We start from the raw sequence: 25,572 nt of genomic DNA, 5'->3' as shown, positions 1-25,572 counted from the left end.
CAAACACCATAGAGTTGTTTGATTTTTAAGAAAAAGTTGGGTATTTGTTGGGTATTAAGGAAAATTAAACATCCTGCTGTATTGCATCCATAAAACATTTCATTACAAAGGTTGTTTATGGGATGAAAAGAGAAGGTGTTCCTGAGAACATCAGCCTGGTCTGAGAGTCAAAGAAGATTTCACTCGAGAGGTAATTATTATGTTGACTTCAAGGAGGTGGTGTAAGATCATTTCTGGCAGAAGGAATGGCATGAGCAAGGAAAGAACATAGCTAGTTATCACCAGGGAAATGGGCAGGGAGCAAGATAAGGGTCAGATTTTGCAGAATCTGGTGGTCAGGTGAGAAAATTTGGATTTAACCTAAGAACAAGGAGAATTCATTGGAAGATTTAAAATAGGAAGCAATGGAATCCAATTCTTTTTTTAAAAGATCACTCTGGAATGCTCACGTGCTGTATGGAAAAATCATGGAAAGGTGGCAGGGGCAGTGGTAGGAACCCTAGCTAGGAGGCAATTTCATTTTTAACAGGTCCCTCTTGAGTTTTCAGTGTGCATTGCCAATGATCCAAAATAAATTGTGATTGTGGAGGGTGGTAAGAAGGAAGGGGTTGGAGTCAAGCTTTCCAAGAAACTCAGGCTTTCAATAAATGAGGAAGAGAGATGATGTTTGCTGTGACTATGGGGAGCAAGGATGAATTCCGCCATCAGCTGAGGCAGATTTTGGCATTATCTTCATTTTACATGAGATGAAATTGAACTTTGGAGGCTGAGGTGCCTGAACAAGGGTCACAGAGTTCATCTCTCAGGGCAAGTTGACTGATTGCCAGGATCTGGGCTGGGATCTGGGCTTGGATTTCTTCGAAGGGCCCTTTGAGCGACTCTGATGATCAGCTGGGGCTGAGAACCAGTAGGAAGTCTGAGGGAGGGAGGGGAGGAGACCTGGGGTACGCATCCTGAGGACAAAGTGCATGAGTGCCACCCAAGGAGGAAGCAACCAGGACAGAGCCTTGAACATGGCAGAAGGCTGTAGAAGCCAGTGAAGAATTTTAAAGGGCAGGGTTTAATACAAGGAGATGGGAATCCAAGAAAACAATAACAGACAAATATTTGGAAGTGATCAGCGGTCTCAGACAAAGCACTGGAGGAAGAGTCAGAAGATTGGAATACAACCATCACTGAAGAATTTTTGTCTGCTGACATAATAGGTGAGAGTCCACTCTGTTTTTGAGACCAAAAATCCAGTCAAGGACAATGACAGGATTTCCTCCATTCTGGGGCATACTTCTAAAATTTAACTTTCTTGAAATCAGAATGTGCTTTATAGTAGTGGTTTACAAATGTAGTCCCTCTTTTTCTCCTCCCATGTGAAACAATTTAATCAAATATTAAATCAATGGCTTGTTATACAGTCGACTGCATCTTAAAGACCAGTAAAGATATACTTTAACAAACTTGAGACAAAAACCTGCTATGGGCCAAGTGCTCAGAATTTAGAAATTAGTAAGCAGATAAGCAATGAGGTCCTACTATATGCCAAGGGAACTGTATTCAGTCTCTTGGGATAGAACATGATGGAAGATAATATGAGACAAAAGATATATGTGTGTGTATATAATATATATATATACAACTGGGTTGCTATGCTGTATAGCAGAAATTGACACAACACTGTAAATCAATTGTACTCTAATAGAACAAATTAAATTTTAAAAAGATGTAAAGGAAAAAAAATGAGTAATCAGGGTCCCTGTTTCCCTGTTCTCAAGTAGCTCACATACTCTCAGAACAGCTAAATATAAACAGAAGATTTCAATACAGTATCCACTGATGGAGAATGATTGCAGTAACTGGGCATGGGTTAACACTGTTTTTTTGGGTTTTTGTTTTTTGTTTTGTTTTGTTTTTTTCTTCCAAATTGAAGGAATTGTTCTGTTGTTTTAAATACAGAAGTTTCTCTAGACATGTGACCTGCTGATTAATTCATTTTCATATGGTCTCTTCTGTTCACGGCTGGGTGTTTTCCAATATATACAAACAGTATTTCTGATTTCAATAAGAAGAATAAAAAGCACAGGTAGGAAATTGAAGAACAATTTACGGTCAACTTAGAAGAGTCAATTTATAAGAGAATTCTCTGCAAATAGTGAATGGTCAGGGCTTTTTGTTTGGTTTTAAGAAGTAAGTAATGGGAGTTCCCATTGCGGTTCAGCAAATTAAAGACCCGACATTGTCTCTGTGAGGATGCAGTTTCAATCCCTGGCCTCAATCATAGGTTAAGGATCTGGTGTTTGTGTAAGCTACAGCATAGGTTACAGGTGCAGCTTAGATCTGGTGTTGCTGCAGCTGTGATGTAGGCTGGCAGCAGCAGCTCTGATTCCACCCCTAGCCCAGGAACTTCCATGTGCTGCAGGTGTGGTGTAAAAAAGAGAAAAAGAAAGAAAGAAAGAAAGAAAGAAAGAAAGAAAGAAAGAAAGAGAGGAACTGCCTGGTGGCCTAGTGGTTAAGGATCTGGCATCGTCACTGCTATGGCTCGGATCAATGCTGAAGCATAGTTTTCATCCTTGGCCCAGGAACTGCTGCATGCAGCAGGTATGGCCCCCCTAAATTGAAATCTGTAGATGATACATAACAGTACTGAAGATTGTGGGGTGTGGAGTATCTTGCTTTCTTTTCCTTATATTTAACACAGAGCTTGGTACATATTTGCCAAATCAGATATAAAAGATAAATCCCGGCCCTTGTACTCATAATGGTACAGACTGATACAGCTCAGGCTGGAAAAGCGGAGACATTCAAGTGGTGAGGTTTCCCTGAGAGAGATGAAATTTAAATTAGGTGTAGAGGGAGCATTTTAGGAAAATCTCTGGCTGTCTACCTGGGCAAATTTGTTTTCCATGCAAATGAAAGTCTTGCTGAGATCATGAAATCAGCAGAATCATTCACAGGCAAACCTCATTCCAGAAAGGAACTGCCAACACAACCTGGCCTTAATGTCACTACAAAGTTGCCCCATGCCACTTATTTGCCAGTTTATAGCTTTGTCTTAGCAATAATATCTTAAGAAACAGTTCAAGTTCCCATGGACAGCCATGGTCAGTAGATAGCGGGGTGGAGGGAGTGGGTGTCAAGGAGACTGCAGATTCTAAGGTGAGGATGACCAAACTAGGTGTCAGCCATGCAGAGAAGAGCAACACGAGCTTCAACAAATCAGAATTGGAGTTCTCTGGTGGTTCAGAGGGATAAGGATCAGATGTTGTCACTGCTATGGCATGGATTTGATCCCTGGCCCAGGAACTTCCACATTCCATGGGCACACCACCCCCTCCAAAAAAAAAATAAGAATTAACTACAACCTTCCCTGACTTTCCATTTACTTGAAGGTCACAGCTCTTTTCAGAGTGTTGGCTCTCCCAGTCTGCTTTCCTGTTGCCTGCCTTCTCATAATCCTAGGATCTGGTGCAGCCTCTTCATGAGGTACACAGCACAGCCTGGTTGAAAGAAGGCTGAACTGAGAATCGAGAAAGCTGGTTTCAAGAGTTCTTGTTGTGGCTCAGTGGGTTAAGAACCCAACAGTGTCTGTGAGGATACGGGTTTGATCCCAAGACTTGCTCAGTGGGCTAAGGATTTGGCATTGCCACAAGCTGTGGTGTAGGTCACAGATGCAGCTCAGATCCAATGTTGCTGTAGCTATGGTGTAGGCCCCAGTTGCAGCTCGGATTTGACTCCTAGCCCAGGAACTTCTATATGCCACAGATGCAGCTGCTTTAAAAAAAAAAGAGAGAGAGAGAGAGAGAGAGAAATCTGGTTTCACTGGATATTTATCATCCTCTAGGAAATAACAATCCTCCTACTCAAAGGTTTAGCTAGAAATGAGTCTTACAGTGTTTGCCATAATGCAAATTCAGAAAAAAAATAATATCCCCCAAATAGGGAATTGTAAGCATTGATAAAAGGGGTTCAACAATGATTAAGAGCAAGGGCTTTGAAGACAGTCTTCCTGAGTTCAAGTCCCTACTTTCCCACCTGGTAATCATGACACCTTTAACAAGTTATTTTAATATTTATGCCTCAGTTTCCCAATCTGTGAAATGATTATAACAGAATCTGTTCTGCGGGTGGTTGTAAGATGTGCTGTCACACATATGGCACTTAGGACAGCACTAGGTACATACTAAGTGCTCATTAAATAATGTGACCATACATTTTTCACCTTCATGCTTCACTTTTGAGAGTGAAGCAGGAAGGTAGTAGAATGGGTCAGCTGGATAACAGAATAAACTGAAAGTATACTGAGCAAATTTGGCCCCTCTCTTAATAAATGTTATTGATTAAATAAGTGAAGTGCATTGAAATAATATGGCAAAATGCATCCATTAAGATTCCTATGAAATAGTTAGTGAAAAATAATCAGTAGAGAGATTCAGTATAAAAGAGAAATGTCATACTATATAGTTGGATTAATCTCCCAAAAGTAGAGCAAACAGTCCAAGAGACAGAAAAGAAGAAGGGGGAAATATAGGAAAATAAGAAATCAATTAAAATGAAATTAGACTGATACCAAACCATTAAGAGATCTCAAAAGGGATCAGAAAAAAAACAGAAGAAAAAAAATCAATAACACAAGAAAAATTCTCAGAAGAGAAAAACATGAATTTCCAGACTGAAAGTCTCCACTAATGCAAAACAACAATAACAACAACAACACTACCAGCAACAACAAAATAATTGCATCAAGCCATGTCACCATGAAACTCCACTGTGCTGGGATGAAAAGACAATTGTAAGGCCCTCCAAAGGGAAACAAGGACACATACAAAGGATTCAGAATCAATAAAGTGTCACACTTCTTGACCATGATGCTGGGCTTTGGGAGACACTGACTTCCCTGCCTGCCAGAAATTGACCTTCAACCGGGAATTCTATACCCAGCCCAACTATCAAGTGGGAAGTTAGAAAAGAGACATTTGCATTCATGTACATACCCCAAAGAAAGCAATTCTTCCTAAGAAGCAACTGGAGATTATTTACTAGCAAGACAAAAAAGGAAAGTCCAGGAAAGAGAAAAGGAAAATATCCAAGGAACAAGAGACCCAACAAAGGTGACAGGCCAAGGAGATTCCCAAGATGGTAAAGGAGAAGATCAGGGATGTGGTTGGTGGGGCACCTAGAAGAGGAGCAGGGCAAGTGGGGACTCCCAAGTGGGCATTTACTTTGTAAAAACATTGCAGTAGATTCCAGAGGAAGCAGGTGAGCTGAAGAGTGGTTGCTTTGGTGAAGAGAATGTTGGGACAGGGAGCAGGAAGAGAAGGGGAGGATTTTAATTGTAAGCATTTTACTATTTTCTTTTTATTTATTTAATTGAAGTATGGTTGCTGTACAATATTATATATGGTACAGATGTACCATACAGTGATTTCACTTTAGTACTAGTTATCAGTATGATGTGCATATACCTAAGTTATTGCATTAAGGTGGAAAAAATTAGCACTACATTATGTGCAAGGTGCAAACACTTTATTTTGATAAAAACAAAAGTTAATTATAAAGAGGGAGAAATAGCAACAATCAACTAGAGTTTTAGTAGTTAAGACTCCTAAGCTGAAAAAATTTCTAAAACTACAACTTGAAGTCCTAAAGAAATATGCACTGACCTGAATAAATAGGGTTTTCTGTTTATTCTAAAAGGTGGAAGGTGTGCCTGTACTTGGCATTAGGGAGGTGTAGAAAATTGCTGGGTTTATGTCATAATGAAATACTGCCAAAGCCAGTTGTTAAACTAGCACAGACTTAATGACAGCCGCTACTTAAAAATATATTGGTACATAAATGCCTGCTTTTTTCTTGGAGTTGTTTTCCTCAAAACATCCTTAAATCTTGACAACTTTCTATTTTTAAGGCTGTCAGTGCCTGGCCCATTGGAAGGATTCCCATGAACATTAAGGAACAAAATGCTGCAATTTTTGAGAACTTCAGCACACGTCCCTATTTTTGACTCTTTACCTAAAAACTGCCTTCAAAGAAGGGAAAAGCATCTGAAAAAAGAGTGTATATATAAATTATATATAATAGGCATAGATAAATCACTTTTCTGTATGGCAGTAATTGATACAACATTGTAAACCAACTACAATTTAATAAAAATAAAATAAAAAGTAAACTGTTGCCATTTTTAAAAAAAGAACCTATCAGCTATTACAGAGTTTGATAACAGCTTTGAAGATTAGATGCATTTAGATGTTTAATATATAATCAGTATATATAACATCTATGTAAAATACACTTACATGCACACCTGTAGGGGTGTGTGTGTGTGTGTGTGTGTGTGTGTGTGTGTGTGTGTAGTATATGCAATATAAACCAAACATCAGCCTTTGACTGATAAACAAATAAAGATACTGCCTCCAATAGAAAAAAAAAAAAAAAAAAACTCCCTCCGGAGTTCCCTGGTGACTCAACAGGTTAAGAATCTGGTATTATCACTGCTGTGGAATGAGTTGGATCCCTGGCCCAGGAACTTCCATGTATCACAGGTGCTGCCAAAAAAACACCTGCCTTTGAACTTTCTCCCCTGGGGCCCCACCCCAGGCTCCTCTCCACACGGAGGGAGGGAGGAGAGCTCTCCCAAAGCTGACATGCTGTAGGGTCAGCATGGAGCCCCTGTGCTGGGGCTTGTCACCACTGCAAAGCCACACAGATAGCGGGGGGTTGGGGGGGCATTTATTCATTCAGAAAATACCCAACTGCCAACTCCATACCAGGCACAATGCTGGGCCTGGACATTCAGGAGAAAAGGAGACAGACGTCATTCCTGCTGTCCTTAGATCCTATAAGGAGAGAGAGGCCAGAGGTAGGAGGGAGGACTTAGGAAGTATCTTAAGGGGCAACCACTGTGGAAACAGTATGGAGATTGCTCAAACAACTAAAAATAGAACTATCATATGATCCAGCAATGCCACTCCTGGGCATCTATATGGAGAAAACCATGACTTGAAAAGATACATGTGCCCCAATGTTCACTGCAGCACCATATATACAATAGCCAAGACATAAAGCAACCTAAATGTCCATCAATAGGGGAATGGATAAAGAAGATGTGGTATATATACATACTTGAAAATTACTCAGCCATAAAAAATAATGAAATAACGCCATCTGCAGCAACATGGATGGACATAGAGATTATCATAGTAAGTGAAGTAAATCAGACAGTGAAAGATAAATATGTGATGTCATTTATATGTAGAATCTAAAAAAGGATACAAATGAACTTATTTATAGAACAGAAACAGACTTACTGACTTTGAAGAACTTACAGTTACCAAAGGGACAGGTGTTGGGGGGTGAGGTTCACTAGGGGTTTGGGATGGAAATGTTCTAAAATTAGGTTGTGATGATGGTTGTACAACTATAAATATAATAAAATTAACTGAATTTAAAAAGTAGTAAAAATAAATGGCTTATACAGCGAAAAATAAATAAATAGAAAGTAAAATGTCCTTATGAAATTGATTGTCATGACTGCAAAGAAAAAAAAAAAGAAACACAAGATGGTCGTAAATGTTTCTTGTTGAATCAGTGGCTATTCCTCCTCACAGGATTGACCACTTACAGCAAAAACATAAAAGACAGCTGTTTTTGAGAGAGGAGACGGTGCGGTTATTCTTTTTTTTTTTAATAATTTTTTTTATTTTCCCACTGTACAGCAAGGGGGTCAGGTTATCCTTACATGTATACATTACATGTGCGGTTATTCTTAAGAGGAAAGCTTACTGAGCACCACTTGATGTCCAGGTGGGGAAAATTCAGTTCATGCCAGAATGGGGCCGTTCATGTGTATGACTGGGCCACTTTGCTGTACAGAATAAATTGGCACGACATGGTAAATCATCTATACTTCAAAAAAAAATATATATCTTTCACTGTGAATTACTCTCTGTGGAACTTCTGAAAGACTGTGAGATCTGAAGTGTGTAAGAAAGAGGCACCCCCAAATTTCTGGCCTCTCCCCACCTCTCAATCAGGATTTCAGATATCAGAACTGTAGCTCTTAGAGCCGGCTTCAGGAGACCAGGGTCACCAAGAGGGCAGCTGCTGGACCTAACGGAATGACCTGTGGCTGTGAAGTCCAAGCATAGGCTGCAATCCAACACAGGTGTTAGGCTCAGGCAAAGAGAGTTTGTGTACTGCAAAGAGCACAGAAAAACAAAGGATAAGGTGTGTTACAGGTGTTTGGATTGTTTCCTTTCACTATCATCTGTTTAATTTTGGGGAGTCATCAATATGCCCGACCGTGGTCATTTCAGACATTCTTCTCTTACCGACATCTATGGAAGTGGCTTACGAAAGATCAATACTATCCATATTTGGCTCCTTTCTACACTATCAGATGAATCACCAGAATTGTGGTCACCCAGTCCATTTAATGTGCACTATTTACCATCATCTTTGCCTTCACTATTTCTTTCACTTTTTCTTTTAAGCCCGCTCATAATTCCAGGTTTTCTGCAGCTGACAGAATTGGGCAAAATTCCTCCATCTTGCGAAATGTAGACGCTCCGAGACCTCAGTTTTGAGGGTAAAAGGGGGAATGATCACACGTCTGTCTCACAGGTGGTCTTGAGAAATGAAGTGTGGGTGTGTAAGCCCCCCAGCATGGATATGACACACAGGAAGGGTATTTCTCCCCCATTTTAAGAAAGCCTCCAAATAATCATAGGATTAGCCACTTTCTTAAGGTTTTCTATTCATTTTTTAACACTACCATCTCAAAATAGATTAATTCTAATTTTATCCTCTTCTGTAAAATTTTGTCTAAGGGGACTGGACTGTTTGGAGATGTACTATTTTTTCTTCTTTCTGCTTTAAAAAATGATCATTAAAAAGGTTTTTTGGGGAGTTCCCTGGTGGCCTAGCGATTAAGGATCTGGTGCTATCACTGCTGTGGTTCAGGTTCAATCCCTGGTGTGGGAACTTCTGCCTGCCAAGGGTGTGTCCCAAAAAAAGAGGGGAGGAGGTTTCCCCTCCATCTTTCTGGTAGGGCTTAAACCATTTCAAATAATTTGAGTTTGGAAAGACTTTAGCTTTCAGTGGTGTGGTTTTATCAGCTGGCCCATCCTTTCCAATCAGCGTTATCATTAGTTCCATGATTGGAGCATTTCTCTAAAGTTTCTGGAGCACCATGATGAGGAGGGGTTGCACTGCTCGGATGGGATATTTGAAGATGAAAAAAAAATCCCAGACTCTCTAATAGGGGTGCTTTGAAATTATTAGCAGTGGGAAGGAAAGTTCTTGTTCAGCATTTGCATTTTTCTTGAAATTCATTTCTTCCAAATTAAATAGTCCCACTGAGGAATTCCCACTGCGGCTCAGTGGTTTAAGAACCCACTACTATCCATGAGGAGGTAGGTTTGATCCCTGGCCTCACTCATTGAGTTAAGGATCTGGCATTGTCACAAACTGCTGCTTGGGTTGCCAATCTGGTATTGCCTTGGTTGTGGCGTAGGCCTCAGCTGCAGTTCAGGTTTGACCCCTAGCCCTGAGGCAGGTGCAGCCCTAAATAAATAGTTCCCACTGATATTCAAAGAGGAAATACCCTTTTCTGACTAGTTTGTCATATAGGCTTTAATTGGGCTACTCTTTTTTTTTTTTTTTTGGTCTTTTTGCCTTTTCTAGGGCTGCTCCCGCAGCATATGGAGGTTCCCAGGCTAGGGGTCTAATCAGAGCTGTAGCCGCCAGCCTATGGCATAGCCACAGCAACGCCAAATCCGAACCGCATCTGCGACCTGCACCACAGCTCATGGGCAACGCCGGATCTTTAACCCACTGAGCAAGGCCAGGGATTGAACCTGCAACCTCATGGTTCCTAGTCAGATTTGTTAACCACTGCGCCAGGTCAGGAACTCCAGGCCACTCCTTTATTGAGTCAGTAAATCAATAAATACATTGTCCTTTCCAGGAAGCTGCTCATCACATAGTGAGGGGTAATAGACACATAGATAATTCCGGAGTTCCCATTGTGGCTCAGTGGTTAACAAATCCACTAGGAATCGTGAGGTTGAGGGTTCCCTGGCCTCACTCAGTGGGTTGAGAATCCAGCGTTGCTGGGAGCTGTGGTGTAGTTTGCAGAGGCCGCTGATGCCCCGAGTTGCTGTGGCTCTGGCCTAGGCCCACGGCTATAGCTCTGATTAGCCTGGGAACCTCCATATGCTGTGGGCGTGGCCCTAGAAAAGACCGAAAAAAAAAAAAAAGACACATAGATAATTCTGACATGGGGCCACAGGAGTGACACAGCCACGACCGGTATTATGCATACAACCCAGCGCAGCAGGGAGGAGACGGGACACAGGAGGCTGTAGAGGAGTCTGAAGAGGAGGGATTAGGTAACAGGATGAGCAGGGATGCAGGGAAAGAGTGTTGGAAGAAAAGAAATATCAGCATCAAAGTCCAGAAGTGAGAAACAGCATCGATTGATGCAGTCAGTGTTTCAGTGCTGCTGGATCTCAAAGAGCTCAAGATGAGAGTTCAGGGATGGGTGAGAAGCGCCAGGCAGAGTTCACGCTTGAGTTCTGCCCTTTAAAACATGGGAACCCCAAGAAGGGATTTACCTTTTACCCACCCATCCTTTTACGGAGTACCCGAAGCCATGACGTCAGGCTTCCGACTTGGATGAGGGGTTGGACAGGATGTGGGGTTGGACAGGATATGGGATTGGACAGGAGGGGAGCATCCGCGGAGATGGGCAGGGGTCTGTTAGAGATAACGGTGGTAATCTAGGGGGATGCACAGGAGGGAACAGGTTCCAGAATTATCAAGGAGCTAAATTGGGCAGGACTTGGGCGGTTGGTTGTGGGGGATGAAAATAATGATGGAAGCAATGGCAATCCCCAAATCGCCAGTTTGCGTGAATAAGTGGGCGGTGGACGGACTGAGATCATGCACAGGGAAGATGTTCCTCTACTGGTGATAAGGCCAGGTACGCAGGTGGACCGGAAGTCTCCATGCGACCTTAGCAAGCAGGGAGACTGGCACATAAAATGTGTGCTGGTGAGAGGGAGCTTTGCCTGTCATCAGAGATGGGCTGTATCTGAACACACAGGCGTGGATGAGAAGAGAGAAGACCAGAGACATAAGAGCAGGGCCCACAAACTCTGCTGGTCTGAGGGCAGAGCAGGAGTGTGAAAGGCGATGGGCAGAAGCAGAGGAGGGGCAGAATCAAGGTCCATGAAGAGAGGAGGTGGGGAATCAGCAGAGACCCGACTGACAGGAGAAGCACAGAACAATTTCTGAGATGGAGAAAGAAAGAAAGCTCAGAGAAGGGGGACTGGGGTGTGCATACAGTCCGTAGTTTTGGATTTAATGTCAATTAAGAAAGAAAATAGGGAGTCCCCGTTGTGGCGCAGTGGAAATGAATCCAACTAGTGTCCATGAGGATGTGGGTTCCATCCCTGGCCTTGCTCAGTGGGTCAAGGATCCTGCCTTGCATTGAGCTGTGGTGTAGGCCACAGCGGCAGCTCGGATCTGACGTGGCTGTGGCTATGACGCAGGCCGGCAGCTACAGCTAGCATTGGACCCCTAGCCTGGGAACTTCCATAAGCCACAAGTACAGCCCTTAAAAAAAAACAAAAAAAGAAGTAAAGAAAATAGGAAGAGTAATTAGAGCGATGAGGGCTCCCATGTGAGATTTTTCAGGCTGGGAGACACGTTATCCAGAACAGGATGCTGTGGAACCTGCTGGGGTATTTGGTGATGCAGCTGTGTGCTTGAGGACGCAGGTGGATGTGGGGCCCTGGAGAAGGAAAAAGGCCCCCTCATCCCCAGAGGCTGAAGGAAGGAGATGGGGTTTCCTGGTTTATACAGGTGGGGTGGGAGTTGATGGTGGTGGTTGAAGGAGCTTAGACCCTGGGGCCTTGGTGTTCTCCATGAAGTCTTTTTGTGGATTTTTTCTATGAGAGTAAAATATACCTAACATTAAAATGTCTATCTTAATCATTTTTTAAAGTTGTTTTTATGGCCACACCCATAGCATATGGAAGTTCCTGGGCCAGGGACTGAATCCTTTAATCCACTGCAGCTGCCACCAGGGTCCAAACTGGCCTCTGCAATGACCAAAGCCACTGCAGTCACATTCTTTATTTGTTTGTTTGTTTTTTTAGGGCCACACCCATGGCATATGGAGATTCTCAGGCTAGGGGTCAAATCAGAGCTGCAGCTGCCGGCCTACACCACAATCATAGCAACACCAGATCCTTAACCCACTGATCAAGGCCAGGGATCAAACCCTCTTCCTCATGGATACTAGTCGGGTTCTCAACCCTCTGAGCCACCAATGAGAACTTTTGCTGTTGGATTCTTAACCCACTGTGCCACAGTAGATCTCCCCTATTTTAATCATTTTTAAGTGTACAATTCAGTGGTTCATCGACTGTGGTACAAAGCTCGGTCCTATGAGGACTGAGGAATGCTGTGGGAGTGAGATGGGAGTAGGTCTTGAGGAAACAAGGGAGGTATTGAGCAGCTGTTGGAGTGGGGAGGCCGCACACAAGGATATGTGAGAAGATCACCGTTGTGTGAGTACAAAAGGCCTCGTGGGGCTGGAGGGCACGTGTTCACACCAGCAAGGTTACCTGATCCTTCTAGGTAAGACTTATCCACCTGGATATAGGATCAGAAAAGTTGGGCAACAGCCTAACTTGTTCCAAAAAGTAAGATTTCATCTATATGTCATAACATCAATAAAATAAATGCCAGATGGACTAAACAATTAACTGCTTTATAAGTGAAATAATAGGAGTTCTTGTCATGGCTCAGTGGTAATGAACCCGACTAGTACCCATGAGGATGTGGGTTCGATCCCTGGCCATGCTTAGGGGTTAAGGATCCTGCATTGCTGTGGCTGTGGCTGTGGCTGTGTCAGGTAGCTGCAGCTCTGATTCGACCCCTAGCCTGGGAACTTCCATATGCTGCAGGTGCAGCCCTCAAAAGACAGGAAAAAAAAAAAGTGAAATAATACACTGTGGAATAGAATAAACAGGAACATTCATATTATGCTGATTTGCAGTCTGAGAATACAGAGGTCAGACTGTTGCATTAAAGCTGCAGCTGAGAGTTTACGAGGATGTTATTCATTATCTTCAGATGTGGCCTCATACTTGTAATGTGAGTCTCGAGAGGACATTGGGTTTATCCTCTATTATCCTAATTCAGTTTTCAGCAGTATCACTTTGGTTCTCTATTTCATCCAAACCTTGGACAAGTGTAGCACAGAGGAAATAAGACACAGTTTCTGCCTCCAAAAAAACATTTGGGGGAAAGAAACACCTAAACAAATAATTATACTAGAGTATGTTTGAATGCAGTGATAGAAATATTAAATCAACAACTTTTTTGGCTGCACCCATGGCATGTGGAAACTCCCCGGGGCCAAGAATCGAACCCAAGCCACTGCAGTGACAACTTGGATCCTTAACCTGCTGTGCCACAGGAGAACTCTAATCAACCAATATTTATTGATGACCTGTTTGTGCCTGGCACCATGCTTGCTGCCATGTTTAGACAAAGTGTACCAATGACTGTTTGTCATTGGAATATTTTAGCGGATGCCATGGAAACAGACATGGGGAATCTACAGGCTGGGGAAGGATCAGCAAGGCTCCATAAGTTCCCCTGAGCTTGAAGGAGGGGTGGGAGCAAGCTTCTAGAGTGGCTATATTTAGATTCCAAAATGCTGTAATTTTAGAGATGAAACTTCACACATCTAGACCTTGGAGCTCATTAGCATACGTTTGACAAAAACTTTTCACTTCCAGCCTCTCCAGCAAAGCGTAGAGATGGCAAGGCTGAACCAGAACAGTGTGGCTGTTTTCTGTCTAGCAGCCCAAAGGTTAACTCATTAAAATTCAAAGAAGAATTACATGGTGGGTGGCGGAACAAATGTTTTCTTCCCTGAGCAGAACTAAGGCCTTCCAGACAGCTTCTCCCAGAATCTCAGTCATTCTTTGCAGCTGTTCAGTAAGACATGATTCAGGCATTGCCTCCTCTTCCAAACGTGCCACCACAGCCCATCCCTCTCTCTGCCTTCGACACATATGGTGACAAGAGAAAAACAGGAAAGTGATGCTGCGGCTATAAGATGCTGGGGCCATGCTCAGTTTGACTTTGAAACCATGTGCATGTCTTACCTAGAAGATCTACACCTTGTATCTTAGCTCTTATGTATCAAATAAATTCATTTAAATATAAAATGAAAAAAAAAACCCTAAATATGCACCCGGTTGATGGCTTAACCCACAGAGAGGAAATATTCCCAGGGACTTTAAAGCACATAATTTGCATACCAATCTAAGGATAAGAGAGCTGCAAAAATCTTGCTGTTAGTTGTGTTACTCTGACTCTGTTGTGGGGAAAAGCAAACAGGCAATAACATGTTGTTCTTATTCATTCATTCCTGCCGAGGCTGAGACCAGGATTCTTGGAGTGGGAGAAAGGAAATGCTGATGTTAAGATAAAGCAAACCTGAATGTGATTGGAAGACATGTATGTACATACATGTATGAGTATGTTTACATAGATTTTTTTCATAGTCCTGCTCACTATAGGGGCCAAGATGTAAGAACTATGGGAGCTGTGAGCTCCTCTAGGGCCCAGACTCTTCTCCTCAAATACCTGTTCGACTAAAAGTAATGGGAGCTTCTTGGATCTGGAGAAGGAAGTGGAAAACGTGAGCCTAGCAGTCATGCCACACTAGACAAAGACGCTCTCCAAGATGACTACAGTCCTGTCTTAGGGACCAGGGAGCCAAGCTTGAAGAGATTCCCACTGCTAAAAATAGGACAACCTGAGGGAAGGGTCATAAACGTAGTGGATTAATACACATCACACCTTCATATACATGTACATGAACATGAGTTCACAGTGTCACTTAAAAAACCACAACTAGGTGTTCCAGTTGTGTCTCAGTGGTAATGAACCTGACTAGTATCCATGAGGACTCGGGTTTGATCCCCAGCCTCACTCAGTGGGTTAAGGATCTGGCATTGCCATGAGCTGCAGTGTAGGTAGCAGACTTGACTCAGATATGTTGTTGCCGTGGCTGTGGTGTAGGCTGGCAGCTGTAGCTCTGATTCAACCCCTAGCCTGGGAACTTCCATATGCCATGGGTGCAGACCTAAAAAGACAAAAAATAAACCTGCAACTAACTAATCACATTGGATGAACCAATGAACCAAACTGTTATTCTGAAAAAAGAGTAAATAAAAGGAAAGAACCAAATATTAATTCTGCCTTTCCAATACAAACTGTACCACTGCACGCCAAATAGAAGATCAAGTGACTTTTTTTAAAAAAATCAAAGTAATTCATCTGATACATAAAGAAGGAACAACAGAATTAAGACATCATCATTTTGCAAACTCAAAGGAATGATTCTAGGCACAGATCATCAGTGGCTGTCAAAACCACAACAAGACAAACAATCCAGTATTACGTTCCTCCTGATGGATGAGCTCATGACCACCTGGAAAGTTATTACGGGATGAATTGTTCACCCCCAAAATCCACGTGTTGAAGTTCTAAACCCCTAGGACCTTCAAATGTGACTGTTTAAAGACAGAGTCTTCAAAGAGGTAATTCAATTAAAATGAGGTCATCAGGTCTGGCCCCAATCCAATCCGACTGGTGTCTTTGTAAGAGGAGGGGGTCTGAACACAGGTGCATACAGAGGAAAGACCACATAAAGACTCAAGGAGAAAGCGGCTATCTGCGTGTCAAGGAGAACAGCCTCAAGAGAAACCAACCTTGCCGACTGCTAGATCTTGGACTACCCTCTCTGCTGTCTAGCCACCCATCTGTGGCCCGTGGTAGGGCGGCCAGAGCAAATTAATGTGCTGGTCTTGCCTCGGAGCCCAGCCTGACTTAGATCAAGGCTCTAAATCCAACCAACAGTGTATAAGAAATAAGATGATGGTAGAGGAGTTCTCATTGTGGTTCAGTGGGTTAAGAACCCAACATAGTGTCCATGAAGATGTGGGTTCGATCCCTGGCCTTGCTCAGTGGGTTAAGGATCTGGCATTGCTTCAAGCTGCGGCATAGGTCATAGATGCAATTTGGATCTGGCATGGCTTGTGGCTGTGGTGTAGGCCAGCAGCTGCAACTCAGATTTAACCCCTAGTCTGGTAACTTCCCTATGCTGCATGTGTGGCCCTAAAAATAAAAAACAGAACAAAACAAAAACAAGGAAAGTGACAACAGAAAATATTACATGACGACATGGATGTATTGTCAGAAAAAGATTGTAGGAAATTTCATAGGACAGATGGAAACAACATTTAAAAAATGTGTTCATTTAATAAACAGTGAGAAGGAGAAAGATGAGGAGGAAGAATTACTAGGAGGAGGAGGTGGAGAAGAGAGACGAAAGAGTATCCATGTATTAAAGGAAACTTAAAAGACTTAACTAGTTGCAGGTGAGAACTTACTCATTTTCTGTTTTTAACAAATGGGCTGTTTAAAAAAATCATAAAATTGATGAGACAACCAGAATTTGGAATGCTGCTTGCTTGGTGAAATTATTAAAATTTTAAGAGAAATAAGGGTATTCTGATAATGTTAAGAAGAAGGATATTTACATCTTTGGGAGTTGATATCCTGGCAGGGAGTAGGACTAGTACATGAGATAGAGATTGAATGAGATTGGCTATAAATTGATAGTGTTCGAAATTGGGTGACAGGTGCTGGGGGACCTTTATTTAGTCTGTTTTTCTGTATCTTTCAGTTCCAGAGTATATAAAACTAAATTGTATCAACTTTATCCTTAATTCAAGAAAGTCAAGTTTGCCTTCTGGATAAACTTGTCCAAAACTAAATTGAGTCAACATTGCTATAGTCTCCTAACCAACCTTCCCCTGGGTTGCCATCACGCAGCTGAAATAAGTGCTCCTCCCCTTTCTTCCCCTCGTTGTTTTCTGATCCTGACACAAAAAGGCAAGTGATGCCTGGGAAGCCCCAGCAGGGCAAGGTAGCCGGCAATCAGGAAATTGGCAGGACTTCCTGAACATCTTAGGGGAAACCTCCCTTATCTCCAGCAACATCAGGAATGGCCTTCAGCATCCCTCCTATGTGACCCTGGTCGGTGTCATAAGCTGCATTCCTGTAGGATTTTGGACAGCTGCCCCTGCGGCAATGTGCACGAGTGAGCATCACTTCATAGAAATCATTCAAAGAACTGAACAAAAATCAGTTAACACCTCTAGGTGTCTTGGGCAAACTCTTGGCAACTAGAAGATTTTGAGTGTGTTATTTGGCATTGGAAGACAACACATTTGATTTCAGCCACACGACCCACGTGACTGGAAGCCCAGCTGGTGCCCACAAGGGCAACCAGCCATGTGCTGGTGACATCACTGTAGCAAGAACAGCATTTTTCACCTTCTGGAGCTCAGGGAAGACAATCTGGCCAAGTAAGGAAGTGTTCCCTTAGGGTCATGCAAGACCTCTCTTGTTCCAATTAATTCTTAACTTGAGTACAGTGGTAGAATATTTAACAAGACTTTCAAATACAGTGGTTCTGTTTCCTACAGAATAAAAACGATAAATCACACTAAAAGAATTACCACTCGAGGTTTGAAGCATATGGGGTGTATAATTTCACAGAACTGCACATGCCTTATATGCTCTCCTACATGAAGAAAGCAGGAGAGAGGGGGATTTTTCTTCTTGAAAGAAAAATAAACTTTTTTCTTTTAAATGGCCACACTCATGGCATATGGACATTCCTGGGCCAGGGATCAAATCCAAGCCACAGCTGTGACCTGCACCACAGCTGCTGCAACGCTGGGTCCTTAACCTACTGTGTCACAGCAGGAACTCCAAATATTCTCATGTTTGGTTATATCCTCCTGTCTTTTAAAAATAGCATTCAAGCAATATTCTTACATCTAAAATAGTTACACTGGGAATTTGGGGAGTTGCCTCTTGTGTTTTCTTCTTTGGGAAGCAAATTCATTTTCATCCTTGAGACGGTATGTTTCATGTTAATCTGAATTACACAGTCTTATTTATAAATATAAATAATCCTATCTACTTTGCAAAATAATTTATGCCTAGGAAGTTTCCATAGTGGTTCAGTGGTAATAAGCCTGACTAGTATTCATGAGAATGCAAGTTCGATCCCTGGCCTTGTTCAGTGGGTTGGGGATCTGGCGTTGCCATGAGCTGTGGTGTAGGTTGCAGATGCAGCTCAGGTCCCAAGGTGCTGTGGCTGTGGCATAAGCTGGCAGCTGCAGCTCCAGTTCAACCCCTAGCCAGGGAACTTCCATATGCTGCTGGCGCGACTCTAAAAATAAATTTAAAAAAAAAATTGTGCCTACAGATATGCAGACCCATGGAATAAGTTTTTGAATTGTTCATGATGTAAAGTTGATTGTAGGCATTTTTGCTATTTGGGTAAGGGGAGAATTACTAAACAAGAATAGAAGATTCAAACAGGTATAAAAATGCATCTTCTGCATTGCATCATGAATGATTAACAATGGAAGTTTATTAGAATCAAAAACATCTTTGTAGCCATTGACTCATACACAAGTGTAGCAGCAAGTAAGCAATTGTTTTTTCATGGACTGATGTTTTGATCTCTTGCTGTGTATCTACCTTACCTAGACTGTTAGCTTTTTGTGTGGTTTCCAGAGACCGAGACACTGCCCAACATATACTAATGTCTGTTCAAAAAAAATTGAGCTCAGACTCTTGTTGCCTGAAGGACAGGATCACAATGCAAGTGGCTTCTGCATCTTTTTTTTTTTTTTGGTCTTTTTTAGGGCTGCACCCACGGCATATGGAAGTTCCCAGGATAGGGATCAACCTACGCCACAGCCACAGCAACTTGGGATCCAGTCCTTGTCTGCAACCTACCCCACAGCTCACAGAAACACCAGATCCTTGACCCACTGAGCAAGGCCAGGGGTTGAACCCTCATCCTCATGGGTACTATCAGGTTCATTACCACTGGGCCAAGAATAGGAACTCCATCTTCTGCATCTTTGAGGCTTCATCACCTCATCTTGCCCTCATCATTCAGTTACATTTAATGTTGGACTTATAAACTGATTAAGTCAATACTCAGAAAGAACCTTGATTTTCCCTAGCATCTTGAAGACCGAACATTAAACAAGCGAGCTTGGCACACATCTTCCAGACAAGTCTTTAAAAGCAGCTTTGGGTATGAATTACTATGAATTAGCCTCTTAAATAAGTCTCTTTCCACTCATTCTCCTGGGCAACCACCAACCTAGGATAAATTCTATTTGCATTACAATTTTCTCTAATGAGAATTGCTAAATATAGTAGTACACCCACTTTTTGTCCAAATATGAAATATCAAGATAATTTCATATTTTTAATCTCCGTGACAGCTGTTGATCCAGGATCAAATAAGTGTTATTCCAGAGGATTAAGATGGTGTTGTTTGAAAGTGAGACGCAACATCCTCACATATGATTTTATAGAGTAGGGTGATAGGAAGGTCAGTGGCTATGAAATGAGGTCTTCTTCTTCCTTTTTTTTTTTTTAGGGTCGCATCTGCAGCATACGGAAGTTTCCAGGCTAGGGGTCCAATTGGAGCTACAGCTGCCGGCCTACACCGTGGCCACAGCAATGCCAGATCTGAGGCCCATCTGTGACCTACACCACAGTTCACAGTAATGCCAGATCCTTAACCCACTGATCGAGGCCAGGGATCAAAACTGCATCCTCATGGATGCTAGTCAGATTCGTTTCCGCTGAGCCATGATGGGATCTCCCAAAATGAGGTCTTTCTTAACTAAATGAAGACACAGTGAACACCAACCTCCAGCACCCTCAATTTCCCCATGTCCACCTCTGTGATGTGACCCCTTCGGGATAAGTTCTTTTGGGAAGGCCCAGGTAATGATGCTTTATGTGGCCTCTATGACTGGGTGCACTGGAGGAAGCCTGCTATATGTCTGAAATCATATGACACATGGCTACCTAGGTCAGAAGTAACACCCACTCCATAGTTGCAGAAGGCCAGTTTAGAAGAAGAAACTGTAGTTTTAAACGTCTTTTTAATACCTTGGTAGATGTTGACTTTATCTGTAGAGTATGTATAGATGCCCATATTCCATAGAGACAATAATGGAGGGAAGTCCTGTTCTCCCCAAAAGCCCAGATCCAGCCAAAGATTCCTATATGTGTTTCTCCAAAGTTCCCATGTGCCCTCAATGGCTTGTGAACACTTTTGGAGCAGAAATCAAGGATCCTGCAAGAAAGCAAATATTCAGGGGAACTAGCTTGCTAGGAAAACAGTCATGCCTTTAAGTCATGATGCAGGTACGGCCCAGGCCTCTTCACAGGCTAGAAAGGCACAGGGTTACATCACTGTACCATGCTGCAAAGAAAATGCTGAGCCCAACGGGAAGTTTCCACATCTTTCTCCATTGACTCTCAAGTGAATAACGGTCGTCACAGTATATCTTAGGCAACTAGACTGACTCACAGGGACTTCAACAGTTAGCAATTTGTTTCCCTAACTTTGGAGTCCAGACAACAGTCATTTCAGCACTTATTTGAACTATTTTTACTCAACCAGAGGGAACCCAGAAGTTGTCCAAACAGGAGAAAAAGCTTTGCTCCTGGACTAGATGGATGCCAGTGGTCAGTCTCTAGAATAATTGTCGGCTTTGATCAATTTAAGTAAACATAGGAATTCAAGGCCGGTATTTCACCAACACACTGAGAGTTCATTGAATAGTTGGGTCATGAATCAAAGTGGCCACCCGGAGTCCCTGCAGGCCCGGCTCAGACAAAAAGGCCTGGAAGACCAAGAAGAGCACTGCCCTGGCAGGGCCCCTCTTCAGCCACATGGAGTATTTTTTCTGGCATAAGGGTCCAAAGGAAAGTTAAGTTTGTCCCATCGGCTTTAGACAGTTATAGAAGCCGGTCCCTGCCTGTCATTTCCTAACTTGGTGCTAGAGTCTCTTTTATCTTCTCACCCCACTTCTCTGCTGTCCAGCCTGCTAGGAAAAAATTTTTGATCATTTCCCAAATAATCAAGTTTTTAAGGAAAATTTGGACATCTTTTATTATTTAAAATAATTACATGCTCCCAGCTTAAACATTTCAAAGAGCAAAAGAGGTTGTGAACTTGAACTCAGTCCCATCTCCCTGCAAACCCTCCATGACATGTGCTTCACAGGCTCTCTGGCTGGAGGTAAGGACAGAACATCTTTTGGTTTCTTTCTTCCTTCTTTCTTTCCTTCCTTCCCTTCTTCTTTTTTGTCTTTTTAAGGCTGAACCTGAGGCATATGGAAGTTCCCAGGCCAGGAGTCAAATCGGAGCTGCAGCTGCAGGCCTCCACCACAGCCACAGCCACATGGGATCCAAGTCGCATTTGCGGCCTACACCACAACTCACAATAATACCAGGTCCTTAACCCACCAAGCAAGGCCCGGGATTGAACCCACGTCCTCGTGGATACTAGTTGGCTTCATTACTGCTGAAGCATGACAGGAACTCCATCTTTTGGTTTCTTGATAGAACAAACTTGTCTGGAAATGTGTTCTATATCATGAACTCTGCTAGACGAAGGCACAAAAACAGTATGACACAGTCCCTTCCTTTTATCCATGGATGTATGAGGGTGAATGACAATAGGAAGATATCAAGGGTAATAGATGTGAACAGTATGTGGACAAAGAAGGTTACCAATTGTGATCCATTGTGAGGGGCAGGGAGCCAATCAGGAATGCTTTGCAGGAAATCTAACTCCAGCTGAGTTTTTAAGGCTGGGCGGAAATCAACAGGAAAGCATGGAGGTGGAGCCTGGAAAGGAATTCCAGCCCTAAAGAACTGCATACACAAAGTCACAGAGGAGTGAACCTTCCTGGAGTGCTGAGGGGGTGCCTGCTTTTCTGGTGTGGCTGAAGCACCAGGCGTTGTTTTGGGAGGGGTAAGGTGGGGAGGTGAAACCGAGATTGCACTATAGGGGCTCTAGAATGTAGTGTTTTGAGTTCCAGATGAAAGATGTGTTCAGATCTCTCGGTGACATAATGTTGTTTTCAGATTTTTAAGTAAGGAAGCGATATAATTGTCTCTGTGTTAGAAAGAATACTTGGCAAGGGATAGCTGTTGAAAGTTGTTTGCAGAGTGGGTGGAGCAGAGAAGGAAGGCAGTTTAGGTAAAATTGCAATAAGCCTGAGTGAGAGGTGAGGATGGAGAGACGATTTAGAGAAAGACTCTGTGAGACTTGGCAGCCAGCTCGACAAGGGTGGATGGAGATGTGAATCATGTGCATGGCAGTTTTGGTGTCCGTCTGTTCCCGAAGGTTAGGTTCTCATTCCTCGCAGAAGGAATTCAGAAATGAGGCAAACAGTGAGGATTTACTTAAATGAGAAATACACCTCTTAAAGAGAGGCCAGCAGCTACTCTGCGTTTCTCTGGAGCTAGTTCTAAGGGGCATCCAATTGCATGGGCGGGATATTCACTGAGAAGGACGGGTTTGGGGATCATATTCCTTAATTTTCATTCCAGTTCCACCTTCCCAAAGGGGAGAGGGATTTGTGTCCTTATTTAGCTTTGACTGGAAGTGTCATGGCTTGGTGCATGATGGACACTCTACCTGCATAGATAATTTTATTATGATTTTATTGTAATGAGGGCATAATGAGCAACAGGTTACATTCCAAAGATGGACATTCGAGCCCCTTTTCCACCTTTCTTTGTCTGCCTCCAGGGCACTTATCACCCTAGAATGTGTGATTTCCTGTCAGTCTGGAGGTTCCTGCTTTTCTTTGTCTGCTCCTGGACCCTGATGTTTATATGACGTGTGGTTTCGTGCCATGTGGCCCCATGCTCCCCTTCTCTGCTCATACCTATAGCTATCTGCCTGCTGTACATCTCTTTTGAGCTCAGAACCATCACAATGAACTAACAGCAACACAGAACAGAATGCAGTGTTTGGGAATTCCTATCTGGCTCAACAGTAATGAACTAGACTAGTATCCATGAATACGCAGGTTCGATCCCTGGCTCCTCTCAGTGGGTTAAGGATCTGCATTGCTGTAAGCTGTGATGTAGGCTGCAGATGTGGCTTGGATCCCACATTGCTGTGGCTGTGGCCAGTGGCTGCAGCTCTGATTTGACCTCTAGCCTGGGAACTTCCATATGTCATGGGTGCAGCTCTTAAAAAAAAAAAATTACATCTCTTTTTGGGGGATGTGTGTGTGTGTGTTTGCTGCTATTGTGGCTATTGTGCATTTGTACCCAACACCAAAACCATTACTGATGGCCTGACATTCCAGCTCCAAACCATTCAGAGCCCAAACTCCTGCTCCTTGTTTTACCTCTTAACTTACTCATTTGTAAGCTCTGCATAGTGTATGTAACTCTCCATAATTGATGTGGCCATCCTTTCCATAAGATCTTTAAAATCTGGGAATTCCCATTGTGGCTCAGTTGTTATAAACACCATCAGTATCCTTGAGGACATGGGCTCGATCCCTGGCCTTGCTCATTGGGTTGAGGATCAGGCGTTGCTGGGAGCTACAGGCTGCAGACACTGCTCAGATCCTGCCTTGCTGTGGCTGTGGTGTAGACAGGCAGCTATAGCTCTGATTCCACTCCCAGCCCAGCAACTTCCATATGCCACAGATAAAAAGAAAAAAAATCTTCAAAATCATTGAATTACAACTAATCATTAACTTTCCATTGCTCCTGATGATGCAAGATTCAGGGCCATAGGAATTTGAAAGAGAGGATTATTAAATATTTTAGTATTTAAATGAAGACTAACTACATGCAAGGATTTTCCTTTCTGGAAACTATTCAGGAGAATTACTTCTGTCATATATTCTTTTAAAGAAAATGTGGCACATTCTCATGATGTGGTTTTCCTCTGAATCAAGCTAATGTAAATGGTAAGCAATGCCTGTTCCAGATTCTAACCAGTAGCTACCTTCCCATTTACAGTTTCTTGAAAAGATTCCCAGCTGTTGCTCTGTGAATAAGAAAACTCATACACAGCAGGCTATAGGGTCCATTCCTGCACACCTGCCCTGGTGGGAGGGGAATGGCTGCAGAAGCAGGAGGTGTGGGCCATGGGAGGGAGGGTAGAGGACCTTAAAGTATTTCAGCTTTGATCCTCTCCTTCATCCTCCATCCATCATAGATTCACTAAGCCTCAGCTCTGTTTTAGGACCGTAATAGTCTCGAGTTTGTCAGGGTGGCAGTGGAGGGGGGAGCGGCATTTGGGAGCTCAGAGATCTTTGTCCCAAGAGCAGGGCTGGGTGGAGACCGTCCCAGGGGCCCACGTGGATGGGGCTTTGGAACAAGAAACAGAGGGAAGCAGACAGCAACCAAACCACACCCCCCTCCGCGCTGTGCTGGGTAGCTTGGTCTCTGACCTGTGGATTTGCTGGAGGGTTACATGTGCTCTGTGGTTGTGGGGAAGGAGGAAGGGGCTGGCGACCCCAGAGTTGTAGCTCCCCCTCCACTCAGATCTGCTCCAGTGCTGCCTCCCTCCTGCCCACCCTTGCAAAACAGCATGCCTGGCCTTTTCTAGGACTCACCTGGCTTTGCTTTTCTTCATGCTCATTTCCCTTTATTTGACTTACTTCTCTGTTTATGGGTTGCCCCTCACCGGTATTTAAGCTCTGTGCTAACAGGGACCTTGTCCTTCTGCTGTGGCCCCCTGTGCTTCTGCTGGGTGCGATGCTCTTGAACGAGTGAGAGGCTGTGCAGACCTGCCCCGAATCTTGACCCAGAGGACTGCGGTAGCCAATAGGTCTAGGAAGGAAGCTTTACAATGGCCAAGAGGCCCTGGGCATCCAACTGTAGGGGTTTGGGGATTAGAAGCCCTTAGAAGTTCCCATTGTGGCTCAACAGTAATGAGCCTAACTAGTATCCATGAGGATGCAGGTTCAATCCCTGGCCTCGCTCAGTGGGTTAAAGGATCCAGAGTTGCCGTGAGCTGTGGTGTAGTCACAGACGCAGTTTGGGTCCCGCGTTGCTATGGCTGTGGTATAGGCCGGCAGCTACAGCTCTGATTCGACCCCTAGCCTGGGATCTTCTATACACCACTATGTGGCCCTAAAACACACACACACACACACAAACACACACACACACACACACACACAAAGGAAGAAGTCCCAAGAGCTCTGTCCAGGGACAGCAGCCTTACAGATGAGACAGTAAATCCTAACACTTCAATTCTTTTTGTCTCTTCCCCAGACCTGACCCTTTACAATGGGAAAGCAGTCCTTAGATGATATTCTAAGTTAGGGGTGGGGTGTTGGAATCAAGAAGGAGAATGAAGCCTGGATCTTCCCTCTGGCACACTGTCCAAAGCCAGAGTCTGCCATCATGAAGCTTGTTTCCGTGAATTCCCCTGAGTCTCAAACCTGGCAGGTGTGTCCCACAGGAGAACTTGGGGGTTCCATGAGGCCTTAGCCGGATTGTGCTACTGTTGACAAAACTTGGCCTCTATGCTGTTGCCAAATAGAAATGCAGAGACAGAATTTTGGGTGAAGAAGAAATAGATGTCTTTATTGCTTTGCCAGGAAA

At 43.3% G+C, this 25,572-nt stretch overlaps 1 protein-coding gene across 1 annotated transcript in view; it reads left to right on the top strand.

The window, feature by feature from the left end:
• C10H4orf45 (chromosome 10 C4orf45 homolog) overlaps positions 1 to 25,572 on the top strand; it is a 57,791-nt gene that overhangs the window by 20,883 nt on the left and 11,336 nt on the right. The window lies entirely within an intron of this gene.

Source organism: Phacochoerus africanus, chromosome 10, assembly GCF_016906955.1.
Source record: "Phacochoerus africanus isolate WHEZ1 chromosome 10, ROS_Pafr_v1, whole genome shotgun sequence".
Taxonomy (NCBI): domain Eukaryota; kingdom Metazoa; phylum Chordata; class Mammalia; order Artiodactyla; family Suidae; genus Phacochoerus; species Phacochoerus africanus.
The sequence above is the reverse complement of the archived record's forward strand: the minus strand, read 5'-3'. Positions and strand labels throughout refer to the sequence as shown.